Here is a 13,905-nt window from a genome sequence, read left to right on the forward strand (position 1 = left end):
AGGTACAACAACTACCTCCTTTGCATTCATAAGCACAGCGAAAGTACCTTGCAAAACATTTCTTAATATTGGTAATTTGTTTTAAAAAAATTTGGTTATAGCACAGAGGGAAAGACTTGTCTTCAGTTCAGACAATGAAAGGCATTTATACAAGTTTGAAGAACAACTCAGTTGTAAGAATAAAATAGAAAGAAGAAAATAATGTGGATTAAAAATAAAAAGACAGATTTAAGAGATATTGTAATTAATAAAAAAATCCAAAACAAAACTAGAAAGAATATTTTTCAGTTGTAGAAAAAATTAGATACTTTAATAAAAGATAACCAGCCAGTTAATAGATGGCTGTACATAATTGATTTCACCTGAAGTCAATACACAAACCTTTTTCTACCAAATACATGTTCCAGTATCCAATAAACACAATACTATGAGACAGTTTTTTGAAATGAGATGTTCAAAAACACACAGAAGCAAAATAACTAAGAGATTTCTACAAAATAAATTCCAAAGCACTAGACAAAATCAAAGTTACAACTTAAAATTTGCTTGTTATATGTTCATGATGCTCTGCTCTGTCAAAATGGTGGCAGTCTGATTGCACCTGATGGCAGATATGTAGATGCTTACGTTTCCTGAAAGCAACTTAGATGCCTGCTTAAGTAAATAGATAGTTCTTTATTTCTCAGACCTGCCATTTAATAGAAATAACACCTCTTTATGACTGTGCAGTTCATTTAGTAGGCAAAATAATAACATATGAAAGGGCTTCTCTTGAATCTAGTCTTTGACACGAAGTTAGGCATCCATAATGTAGACTGTAGTGAAATGCAAATTATTTAAAATTACCTTATACTCTGGTTGTTATGGAAACTACATAAAAGTGTACTATCCTTCAATACAACATAAAATACTAATCCTCTGCTAGTAACTTTTTAAAAGTTGTGATTGTTATTGAAAAAGCATTGAGGAACATAACTCAAGAACTCACTTGTATGTGAGTTTTTTTAATGTTAACAATTTCCACATTAATAACAATGTCACAAAATTAGAAATAATTATTCAACATGTTCAAAGAAGTTACAAGTATATTTACTATTGCATATTAGAACAAGTTGTGTATCGTTTCTCTATCTATGGTCTAAAACTTGCATCTTATACCTGTAAACTTCATATAAAATTCATAGGGAACCTGAGACACTCTTAACTAAAATTCACTGTAGTCAGCATGCTGAGCTGTGGAAAGTCTAAGCCAATCTATTGGAAACAGCAAAGATACAGTATGACTAAAACTGTTTCTCTGTCATGGATGGAACTCAAACGCTTCTAAATCACCTCTTTGGATAGGAGAGGTGAGACCAGCTAGCCACTTGTCTCAGTATGCTGTGATGCTGCTCTCCGTCTTTTTTTGAATAACATAGTAACCAAAAATTTGTCAAATAAATGAACGATGCTAGACCTCTGACTGTCCTTCTGAGAAATGTGCACTTTACGGTGAGATGTAGGGTAGACTGAACCTTCCTTTAAACTTTGTCACTGTAAAATGGAGAACTCTGCATTCCTGACATTCAGAGGGTGTGAGCAGGAATAGGTACCATTCCCCAGCTTTCCTGGAGCAAGGAGTCCCTCAATCTAGTTCTGTTCTCAGGACTACTTGCACATTAAAGATAGAACATGTTTGATAAAGTAAATACAGGTGAATTTATTAATATATAAAGTCATAATCTTTGTGTGCATAGCAGCCTGGAGCACACAGCAAACTTAAACGGGGCCACTAGAAATAGGTGTGACAAGGTTACAAGAGAAGCTGTCCTTCACAGCAATGTCAGTCTGAGCACATTCAATAACATGCTCAATTGCCTTTCTTTATTGATGAAAACTTAGGTGGCTGCATATCTTTAAACACATAAAACATTTGTGTTTTTTGACAGACACCCCTAGGTACATCTACTGCTGAAATGTCGTTTTTCCTTTGGAAAAAGAAAGAATAAAGCTGAAACAGCAAATCATGGTTTATATACATTTAAAGCTATTTGGACGTCTACTCTGTTTCTAGTACCACGGATGAGCAAAGGCTAAGGCATGCAGATATTTCCTAATTCTGTACTTCCAGAATTTGTTTTTTTGTACTGAAAGGATGGTCAGCAGACTGCAGATTGCCCTATACATGTTTGGCAGTGAGTTCATTCTCCATTTCCTACCTTTATTTCAGGTAAAATATCCACTATCAGTTTAGAGTATGAGACCGGTGTGACAGTGACATACAATATCAACAATAAAAAAAATGACAAATCATCACTTACACTATGGCAGTTCTTGTTACCTTAGAAGTTAGGCTTGGAGTCTCCAAAGTTATCTGTTTAAACTGGCATATATGATGTAGTAGTATCAGAAAAGTAACCAGTCTTTCTACAACAGAACTCTTCTTTAATGGACCTTTTAAAGCTGGGACTTGACATTTTAATGTAAATAGGAATGGCAAAGTTTTACTGATGATTGACTAGCCCTGTAACCCTACTTCTCTTATAAACATGAACCGTTTGACAGAAGTCAAATACATGTTCTTTTTCTCTTACCTGAGAAATTCATGCTGAGCTGGTGGCAAATGTGATAGCTTGACTCTCATAAGTTATGATGTAGTATAGATGACCCAGAGTGAAATAAGAACATTACATATATTTTAATGTGTTCTTGTTTGACTTATAATTGATCTAATTTTGCAAGTTCATATGTGACATATATTTGGACCAGACTTGAATGAATGAAATGAAAATTCCTCATCATCTTCTAGATGGGAAAAGACACGTATAATTGTAATTTAGCAAGATTACTAAAGAATCCCTATGAGACTACATGAAGAAAATAATGAAGACCAAATGATTTATCATCATATTGTCTAGTTTAACTAACCTCATAGTTCAGAAACAGTGGAATTGGAGTCATCCACATTAAGAAAGATTGCAATCTTAAAGATTCTTAAGAAGAAATACATATTTTTTATCAATAACTTTATATTGTCTACCTGAATAGACTCTACAAGAAATTATCAATGAGCAGAAGAGACATATCTCTTATGGGAAGTTAGTTATTGTGAGCCAGAAATAAACACAGACAGCCTATTATGGAAAAAAAAAAGGCTCAAGAATGAGTGGGAGTGAGAAGAATTTTTGCATAAGATCCTTAATAAACAATATAGTGCACCCTCAGAGCATCATGAACATCAAAACTTAACTCCCATTTAAAGAAGTTAATTATCATTTTAATCATCACATGTGAGAGCCTTGAAAGGCTGCAAAAGGATTCTCTGGGAACATATAGCTATGTGACTAGCACACAGTTGGTTTATTATGTAGGTATGAAATGCTGCAGATATAGATACAGTAGGTAACTTGATGAAACAAGTTCAGCCTCTTCCTTTGCTTTGGCTTTGGAGGAGGAGAGAGTTTATCTAGGGCCAAGGAAAGGTGCTAAAGCATGTTAGATTAACACTACAGTAATGTCTGTGCAGTAGCAAAGAAGATTCTCCTGACCTAAAGCAGTTTCAGCCTTCATTTCTGTTAAATGCAGCTCTGTAATCATACCCTAAAATGAGCATGCTGGGTTAATCCACTTTACAAATATTTGTAATCTGGTCACATGAGTATGTTAAAGAAAAGGAAAAATGGTCTTCTGAAACTTCACAAGGCACTGATCAGACTTCAGTACCACCAGTGTAGTTTCATTTCCATCAGCATGAGGATAGAAAAAAAGATCAGAAAATAAAGCCAACTTTATTTTACCTACTTCAGGATGATCACAGTTGTGGCTAGGCGGGTGTCTGCATAGACCTTTGCAACCTGTGGGATGCCAGTCAAAGGATATATTGAGAGGGACAGCAAGGTAATTTTGCTTTGAAGTTTGGAAAGGTGGATTTTAAATGGCTTATGTGGACAGGATTTATAAACAGAAAATTCTATACTGCTATTGGACTATTCATGAAAATAAAATGGTGTCTTTATTGTATGACTAATGTTAGTAGAGTATTAACAGTGAACATCATGTAACAGAAAACTTTCAGACTCTTTTTCCATTTGCAAGGAAAAAGAGCCAATAACAGTGAGAAATTAATGTTCTGATAGTGGTTCTAAATATTTTCCTTAGTTTTTCTGGCACATTCTGGTCAATAATTGTAGATTATGGGAAAGGTAAATGCTGTTAAGGATATTTTGTGACAAACACTGGTGTTTACATTAATAATTTAAAATTATTAACTCACGTAATTAATTTCCTTTTTATAAATTACATTTTCACTTTCTTATACTCTACTACATCTATTGTGTCTGCACACACATACAAAAACACAGGGCAAGAGGAACAGAACAGGAAATTGGACAGAATTTTCTGCTATTGATCTGAAATATGTTTTGTGTTAAAGCTATGGCATTTTAAAGAGAAATATGATTTGCTTATAAGCACATATCTGTTGGTTTGTTCTTTGTTTTTTACAGAATATATTTACTTTTGACGAAGTTATTACATTTTTTCATAGCATGTTGGAACTTTGTCTGCGTGGCAGCTTAAAACCATTTTGATTTTTATACCTGTTATTGACTGGCTGAAAATAGATCTGCAATATATTGCTCATAGTATAATAGTATATGAATGAAGGGTAGATTTGCCAGCAAGGAAAACATGTTCAGTATCAGGCCACTTCAAGTTTGAATAACTTTGACTTTTTAATCATTGAACTCATAAGGCGAAAATATGTAAGCAGTTATTCTCACTGCAGGATCAGTAATTTTAGTAGAATTACCCCAGAGATGAGTGAGACCCAGGAATTTTAAACGGCATGAGTCTTCAGTGAAGAAGAGTAATGGTTCTAAAAGGACAAAATCCTTGTCAGGCACCCTTCAAAATCCTTCTCAGGCACCACTTCTCTGCAGAAAAAAAAAGAAAATAACACTCTTCTCCATGGCATATCACTAGGGCTTAGAAGTAGCAACCATGGTGAAGACAATTCTGCTTGGCAGAATTAAGTTGGATCTAGAAGACACACAGTGGAATGGGTCATTAAAAATGCTCAGATACTGAATACTCAACATCCTCCTTCTTAGTCCTGAACTGGGGGCTAAGGATAAGGGTGCTTATAAAGTGAAATATGTTAATGTAACTTACATTCAAAACTCAGCTCAGGAGAAAAACAGTTGACCTAAACAAGACTAAAAGGTTAAGGAGGGTGGATGAATTAATTTTCCCATTGCTGTCCCATCAGTTGCTGTCTTTTCTTTCCAGAAAGACACCCTCTTCTACGTCAGATACTGAGCTATAAACACTTTCCTAGAAGTAAGAAAAGCAGCCTGCTCCTGGGAACAGGGAATAGGCTGGTGGGTAGCACACTTTGGATGTGTCATCACACAGACAGATAGTAGAAAGCCTTCATATCAATTTGCTGTTTCCCACCTCTCTGGATTATTAGTCTGCCTTTTTAACAGCCCAGTTAATACTTAATTATTTAAGTAGTCTATCAGGACCAATTGCCAAAAAGTACTTCGGAGTGTCAGTAACTGAAGCATTTAGGATTTTAATCCAAAATGTAGGAAACTGAGGTTCAGGTCCCTGTAAGCTGTATGTAAATTTGGAATGGAGTGGATATGGATCTTATGGTCCATTAAGTTGGTACTCAAATAATGCCTCAGAGATACAGAGGGAAGATGTCTCTTTTGTGACCATGAGTTCAAGTGTCCAAGTTTCAGCTTGACCTGAATTATAAACTGTAAAAAAACTTGTAAAATAAAAGAATTTAGGTAACGTCATACTTGTCATAAAAGGTTAATGTATCACTTGAGCCCTTAAAGGCTTACAAAGGATGTAGACAAGGATGTTGGTAGATCCTAAAAAGGAATTATAGCTGCTAAGCAGTAGGTGACTAAGCATAAAGATGACTGAAGAACTTGAGCTATGATGACAGAATAGTTGATTCAACTGATACGAGGACACGGTTAAATCCTCACCCCATGTGATGTATATCCAATATGATATATAGCTGTTACAGCCCATAGTCCTGAAGCTAAACAGATAGTCTGCCTGTAGTTGTTCTAGTCAAGAGTCAGCTAAAACGCCCCTATCTGTTGCACTGCCCAGAATAAGACTGCATCATCATTATACATATTTCCTACAATGTAATATGACAAATATATGACTCCAAGGTTGCGTTCAGATTTCTGAACATGCATTCCTATTGAACTCTATTACCGTAACATTGATTGAGCAATAAAGTGTTGATATCATCAGTAATGGAGGAAAACTAATGGTCTCATTAACACTTAGAAGCATTAAGAGGAAAAACGGAGTGATAAGCTTTAAGTGCTTTTTTTTTTGTTTGATTGTTTGTTTTTCTTTCCAATATTTTAGCAAGGCAATGAAAATCTTATTCATTATTTGTGTTCAGTGTTTTGGAATTCTAATATATTGTCTATTCATATAAATTCTCACAACTGCAGGTACAAAACAGGTTTTTGGTAGGACAGAGTTTTGTGTTCAGCAAGTCGTTAGTCTGACCACAAACTAAATAAAAAAAATGGTTAGCCCTTCTAAAAACAATCCAGGAAGATCTTAATAGCCTTTGCAGATGAAATGGAATATTAACAAGCATTAGCACTGGGAATTAAAGTAAGTCCTAGCTGATTTTGTGTCTCCTCATGAAGAATGCAACTTTACATAGAGAAGTTAATCATATTTTTGTGCAAAAAGTTGGTGCCAATGCTATCATTTAGATTTTACAAATAAAAAGCTAACATCTTCAAGCACAACAGAAAATTAATTCATAATTGTTAATTCATAAATGATAATCATATGCAGAGACCCTTAGATATTTTATATACTATATATATAAATCCCAGGTGTCTTTTCTGAGCACTCTTGCATTCTCTTGTGCCTCTGTAATTTCTTTTTGCTTCATTGGGGACTAAGAATGTGCAAAGGATGCAAGAGAAGAGCTTTGGGTTTTTAAGAATACCATACTACATACATACATGACTTCCATCAAATCTGACTAAAAGTGTTATAATTCAAACTAATGAAGTTTTGTATGCATCCCTGAACAAATTTTAAAGGTACAAACCCCAGAGGGACACAGTTCGTAATAGAAGTGCTAACAGAGCCTTATTAATGAGCATAATTATTTCAAATATATTAAGCAAATACCTTTAATCAACAGCTGAATGGTAGCATGCTGTGCTAATTATTTCTGGTTGATGATGAGAAGACTGATTGCAATTTCCTCATTAACTTACTTTTTTTCCCCTTCTGTACATTTCTTCAAGTTTACATATATTCTTACTTTGACAATTGCTATCTTCCTCCTGTAGCAGTATTTTTGAATCATGAAACCTGTTAAGTCTCATATGGCTGCCACCCATACTGAGGAGTCATAACATTTTTTTCTGAACAGAACATAGTCCCACATTTCCAAAAAGGGGTTTAATGTCAAACCATGGTGTGCTACTCTGTCTCTGTTACAGCTGTGGTAGTGCTCTAAAAGCAAATAAATTGAACCAACCCTCTGCCCACTCTTTTAAAAGAATGTTCCAAAGCAGGTCAAATAAATTAAGTAACATTTCACACTAAAAGATTATACAGTGTATTTAAATACAAAGATTTTCAGTTTTGTATTTTTTTCCCCACTGAGTAGGTTTTGACTCTTTTAACCATTGTTATTCGTTTTTTAATAAGGGTGAAACAAAACAAAATTTAAACCAAAAATCACTAGAATTATTTTTTTTCTAGTTAAAATGTATCGTTGTGTCCCTTAAAGACAAAAGGGATGGACTGAGAGAGGAATCATTTGCACCAAATCTCATAATTATCATTTAATATTTTCACTATAACTTTAGGTGTGATCTCAGTTATGAGTCAGTAAGGAACTGCATAAATTACTTTTGTGAATACATTTGAATGATAATTATTATATATCATTTTGTATTAAAAAATTTCTATGAAAAAATGTTGTAATCTGAGCAGAAGGACTTAGGATTTCTTACAGTAGGTTACTAATGTAATTGTAGTTACTTAAGCTCCAATTTCTAAGAAGTTGTATTTACTACCTAAACAGGGTAGAAGTTGATTTTGTCTAACCAAACAGAAGCAGCAAAATTTCTAAAAGTTAGACAAGTTAGGAAGTAAGTCTTTAGGAAAATACTGAGATCTACATCCTGTTACATTATCTTAGAAGACCTCCCTTGCCAATAGGGTTTCTGTCTGAATGAGACACAGACCAGAAGGTTTGAGTGGAGGAGGCTGGTGATGCCTCAAAAATTCCATTGTCTTCTATGAAGGCAAACTCACACTGTAGGGCTTGCTTACACAAGAACTGGATACCCAGTTGGGAGGTGGAACATCTCACAGTTACTTTACTTAATCAGTATCCAGTCATGCTTCAGTCATGCACGGTAGTATGACAGCAAGCCAACCTGAGAAAAGTGATCTGTCAGTTATTGAAGATGTTTTTCTTTTTCTTTTTCTCTAAACCTGACCTTATCATCTTTGTAACTATACTCTGTATATGAGGGTTGTGTAAATAAGCTCTGTTTTATTGTTAATTTATCTTGAGCGGGTGTGAGGAGTGGACCCAAGAGTAACTAGAATGTATTAAAGCACTCCATTCCAATATATTACTCAACAACCTGGTACAATTTTCCAAAGAAATGTAAGTAATATTAGGGTGAAAGAAATGTTTTCTGGACCTTAGCATTTGACAAAGAATACCTTTTATGAACAGGAATAGTGGGAAGATCACTTAGATCTTCTGGGTGCCCATTTGTTATAGCAGATGAAAAAGTCAGTAAGACTATAAAATGCCTTATAAGACCTTTTAAAATGTATTATGAGGAAGTAAATCTCAGAAGGCAATGAGTAAACTTATGTTATACAAATGAGTGCACAACCTACAAAGCAGTTGGAGTGATTCTTCTGTCACTTCATCATTTCCATATCACCAAAGATAGAAGAGCCACCAAGTCTTAAAGCTTATTCACATAAACTAGCAAAATAATATAAGCATTAACTCATAATGGACTGCTGACTTTTTACTCTTTATGCTGCTTTTTGCACTTGCTGTTACATAGAAGTCAACTGTGTGTTTATATAGATAGACGAGTATTTAGGTCTCGTATGCCAGTTATATGGCAGACTGTTATCCATTAGTTTTGTGAATACATTTGAATGACAAACTTGTGAGACTCTTAAACAAACTTATCTTCAATAAGAGTGAAGAAGCCTTGATCTCCTGTGATCACATAGTGTATACTATACATTTTAGTTACTTTCCGTGATAGAAAGCCTTAACAGGAAATTTCAATCCTTCTAGGTCACACTATACGTTTACTTATAATATTCCATGTCTAGTGTCAGAAAGTTAGTGTCACAGCTGTATGAAGGAAAGTCCTATCTTCATCTTCTCTAAAATTAATCTAGTACTACTCAAGTATGTATTTAGCTTTTTGCATTATTACACTACTGGGGTATCACATCCATGGAGAAGGCTAGGGTAGGCTGATGTCCTCGTTTCAGCTGGGATAGAGTTAATTGTCTTCCTAGTAGCTGGTACGGTGCTATGTTTTTGAGTTAGGTATGAGAAGAATGTTGATAACACTGATGTTTTCAGTTGTTGCTAAGTAGTGTTTAGACTAAAGTCAAGGATTTTTCAGCTTCTCATGCCTGGCCAGCGAGAAGGCTGGAGGGGCACAAGAAGTTGGCACAGGACACAGCCAGGGCACCTGACCCAAACTGGCCAACAGGGTATTCCATACCATGGGACGTCACATCTAGTATATAAACTGGGGGGAGTGTGTGTGGGGGGGGGAATCGCCGCTCGGGGAATAACTGGTTGTCAATTGGTAGGTGGTGAGCAATTGCACTGCACATCATTTGTACATTCCAAGCCTTTTATTATTGCTGTTGTCATTTTATTAGTGTTATCATTATCATTATTAGTTTCTTCTTTTCTGTTCTATTAAACCATTCTTATCTCAACCCACAAGTTTTTCATCTTTTACTGATTTTCTCCCCCATCCCACTGGGTGGGGGGAGAGTGAGCAAGCAGCTGCATGGTGCTTAGTTGCTGGCTGGGGTTAAACCACGACAGCTGACTATGAGCTGGATTACCCTCAGTAGGAGAGTAGTGCAGCACTGGCCGAAGATAGCCAGGGGAACCGTGGAATCTACATCCCCAATAGTTTCTATAAGTCAGCTAGAGAAAGTCATGACTAATTTGAGGTTGTGTTAGTGATAGTCTCACTTTGAGAAGGAGGTTGGACTATGGAAACTTCAAATATACCTTCCTAACAACGTTTCTTTAACTTGATGTTTCTATGATGATGTCTCAGGTGTTGGATGTCACACAAACAGAATATGAAAAAAAAATCCAATATCCCAGAAAATGGTCATATGAAACAAAGAGGAAAGATGAGATGTCTATCAGCATGAAGAGTAATAGACTAATCTCCTAAGTGATCTTCAACAATATTTAAAAATATATTCAGATATCTTGGGTCCAATTTTAGTAAAGAAGAAAGTTCTGTGGCTTGCAGAGAATTCTCCAATGTCCTCCTGAGAGTCAGCAACATATGTGCTTCTTTCGACACTGAAACTTGATAGCTAGAATAATTAACTCAAGAATCAGAGTAACTTTGGAGGCAATATGTATATAATGAAAGAACAGTCCTGTGTTTAGCCTCCTTAGAATGAAGAGTACACATGCTACATATTTAATTTATTTAGGAAATAGTTTGCTTTAAGACAAAATAAATACAGATTGTGCTTAGCCTTACAAAGTTTGAATTTTACCAAAGGGTTTTATATATGCTTAGCTCTAAGCATCTTTTCCAAAGTTGGAGTAATATTTTTTCTTTCTAATAATAAAAATATTTTGGATTTGAATTTCTTGCAACCAACCTTATAACAATAACCAGTTCAGGATACAGAATAGGCCAAAAACATTCATACAGAAGCATGGAACTCAGAACCAATCATATGGAAAACAATCAGATTTCCTTTATATAATTTTATTAACACAATTATGATTGGCATTTCAACAAATTCTTTAACTTCTCTGGATGCTTTTTGCTATTTGACATCACATAAATCTTTCTAATTCTAGTATCTTTACAGCTAGTTTTCATGCTTAAACTTCTTTTGTGTATCCTGTCTATGGTTGCAGTGTTATTGCTATCCACTTCTTACACTGCTGGAGTATGCGGCATTTTCAGTCAGAATCAGAGTTCTATTACACCAAGTGCAGTTGGAAAATACATACCAGTAGACTGTCTTCTGTTGTAAGAACCTAAGCCAAATCCCATTAAAATCACCTGGACTCTTTCTACCAACTCACTTGATTTTGGATTTGGTCTTAAAAAAAAATAATATGTTGGAACAAACCCTCTGTATTAGAGGGTTGGTTTGTTTGTTTTTAAAGATGAATAAGGAAGTAAACACTGATAATCCCCAGATCAGCCAGGAGTTGAGGAATTTGGCATGTGGGAAATGCATGTTCAAATCTCTCAGATTCATCCCTGGGGTTGTCATTTTGAAAATGAGTTGTAGGCTATTTTTAGCTAATCCTCTTTTATATTTTGTCATGGAGCATGGGTATTTTTGCAATGTTTCTTTCTTGCATTGGAATAATGTATCTCAAAAATCTATATTTTTCAAAAAGGAATTTTTTTTTTTCTGGTCATGTCTGTATAAGGACATTGAGGAAAGGCACAAACCCAAATAAATTATTTTGGAAAAAAAATATATCAGCTAAAAGGATGAAAAATGTACTCTAACAAACAGGTTGGAACTTTTATTTCTATGATTTTGGAGACTGAGGAATTTTAAGTAAAAGACAATGTCAGCATAAAAGAGACTGCAAGAGGAGAATTTAACAATAACCAAGGTGGGCGACCTAGATACCACATAAAAATTTTAATATCTGGCCAAAAAAGAAGAGGATACAATAATATGCATATAGTCTTGTTTTCTGGCCCAAGACAACGAGATCCAGAAAGGAAGAAATGGAATCTCACTTCATGAATGAAGCTCCAATAATTTGGTACAGTCCCCTTTGCTCTCTTTTTCATGAGAAATACATATATCCTGCTATTGTTGTTCACCTACCTTAAATTCATACAAGATATAATACTTCAGGAGGCACAGGTTCAGGTCTACATAATTGTCAATTACCTTCACTTGCTTTTGTGTTAAGTTGCTCTCCTTAACTGAGTACTTTAAAAAGTTTTTGAAGATAGAAGCCTTTTCTAGAATATCCAAAAAGGTATTTCTCAATGGTGACTGTATATGTTACTGAATGACTTACAGAAATGGAAAACAGGAAGAGCCATCAGTAATTTGTAAGAGTACAGCAAAAGGGTTTAAAACAAAGAACACAGTCACTGGTTTAATAAAAGTGTTGAAATAGTGCATTTTTAAACACGCTGTAAAATACATTTCTGATTTTCTGAGCCAAATATTTTCCATTTTATAATGAAAATCATGGTTCATTCAACCATTCTTCTGAGACTAAAATCTGTAAAGCTACTTCTTTTTCAGTATTGGAACAACCATGAATGGAGAAAGCTTTCCTTACTGATATTGCAATTCCCACTCCTCGCCCCACCTCCTCAGGCCAAATTTTACCCCTTAAAGATTATCTAAAAAAATCCTTAACTGTTCTTACACTTAGCTTAATAAGTAAATTATGCACTTACATTTATGACAGAAAAGGAACAGTGCCTTGTCTTTTGGATAGTCTTCAGAGATTTGTAGAGTACCTGATGTTCTCATTACACTGGAGCGAATTTTTCTTACAATGGATCTTAATAAATACTAGGAGATAAATGTCTACAGAAGTAAATTTGGCTGTAAAGCATATGCCTAGAAACATAATTCCAGAAAATCTTCTAATATTTAGGATGCAGTACTTCTCTGACAGTTGAAATGTGTGTAGCTGTAGTAAAACAGGAAAGTGATATACTAGAATTAATGTATGTTAGGTACTGGATTGGTTGGAAGAACAATGTTAACAGAATGTTCTGCCAGCTCTGTATATATTTTGCTAGGAATATAACAAATAACATAATAACATGGAAATATGAAGATCTCTTAGTACAATACAGTGCATTATGGCAGGCATGGCTGGCAACATGGCTCTGAAGGCACTTAAATTACCTGAAGGCAAGCATGGAAAGACAACAGGTACCACACTGCCATTCTTTTCGTTCAAAGGAGACAACCTGTGAAAACGCAGCAGGGTCGAAGTTTTACAAATAAGTGGATATTGAACCTATTTGTGATGCTACCATCAGAGATGGTTATTGATTAGTCATCACTTATACTCATACAAAGATATCTGGAGGACAAGCATGTCCTAGATACATGTTGAGCAAGAAGAACCATTTCTCACCACAAAGAAACCATCCATTTCTCACAACAAAGATAAAATCTTGAATTTTTGTTCGTTGCCTTTTATTTTCTTAAAATAATGCTGTTTAACAGTGCTGCAATACGAATCAATCCTGATTAATTTAGCTACTTTAAGAACTTTATGGTATTGATATAAAAAATAAGCACCAAAGAATCCATTTAATAATGGGTGCGAATCAGGTGTTTTTGTTCTTAGATTCATTAACTGTCATCAATTCTGCTGATCTTTCCCATGTGGTCCGGATATAACTGTATGATATTAATCTTCCTGAAGACCTATTACATGTGGGGTGTCTCTTTGTGGTAGTTTGTGTGTCTTCTTGCTCAACATGTATCTAGGACCATGTGGTCCATGAAACCAAAGGGTTTTAGTTTCAGGTTATAGGTCCAACCTTGACACAGAACTGTAACTCCAACTCAGAGTAAAGCTTTGTAGGGACAGTGCTTCCATATTATTATTTTTTTTCC

Source organism: Buteo buteo, chromosome 3 (assembly GCF_964188355.1).
Source record: "Buteo buteo chromosome 3, bButBut1.hap1.1, whole genome shotgun sequence".
Lineage (NCBI taxonomy): Eukaryota > Metazoa > Chordata > Aves > Accipitriformes > Accipitridae > Buteo > Buteo buteo.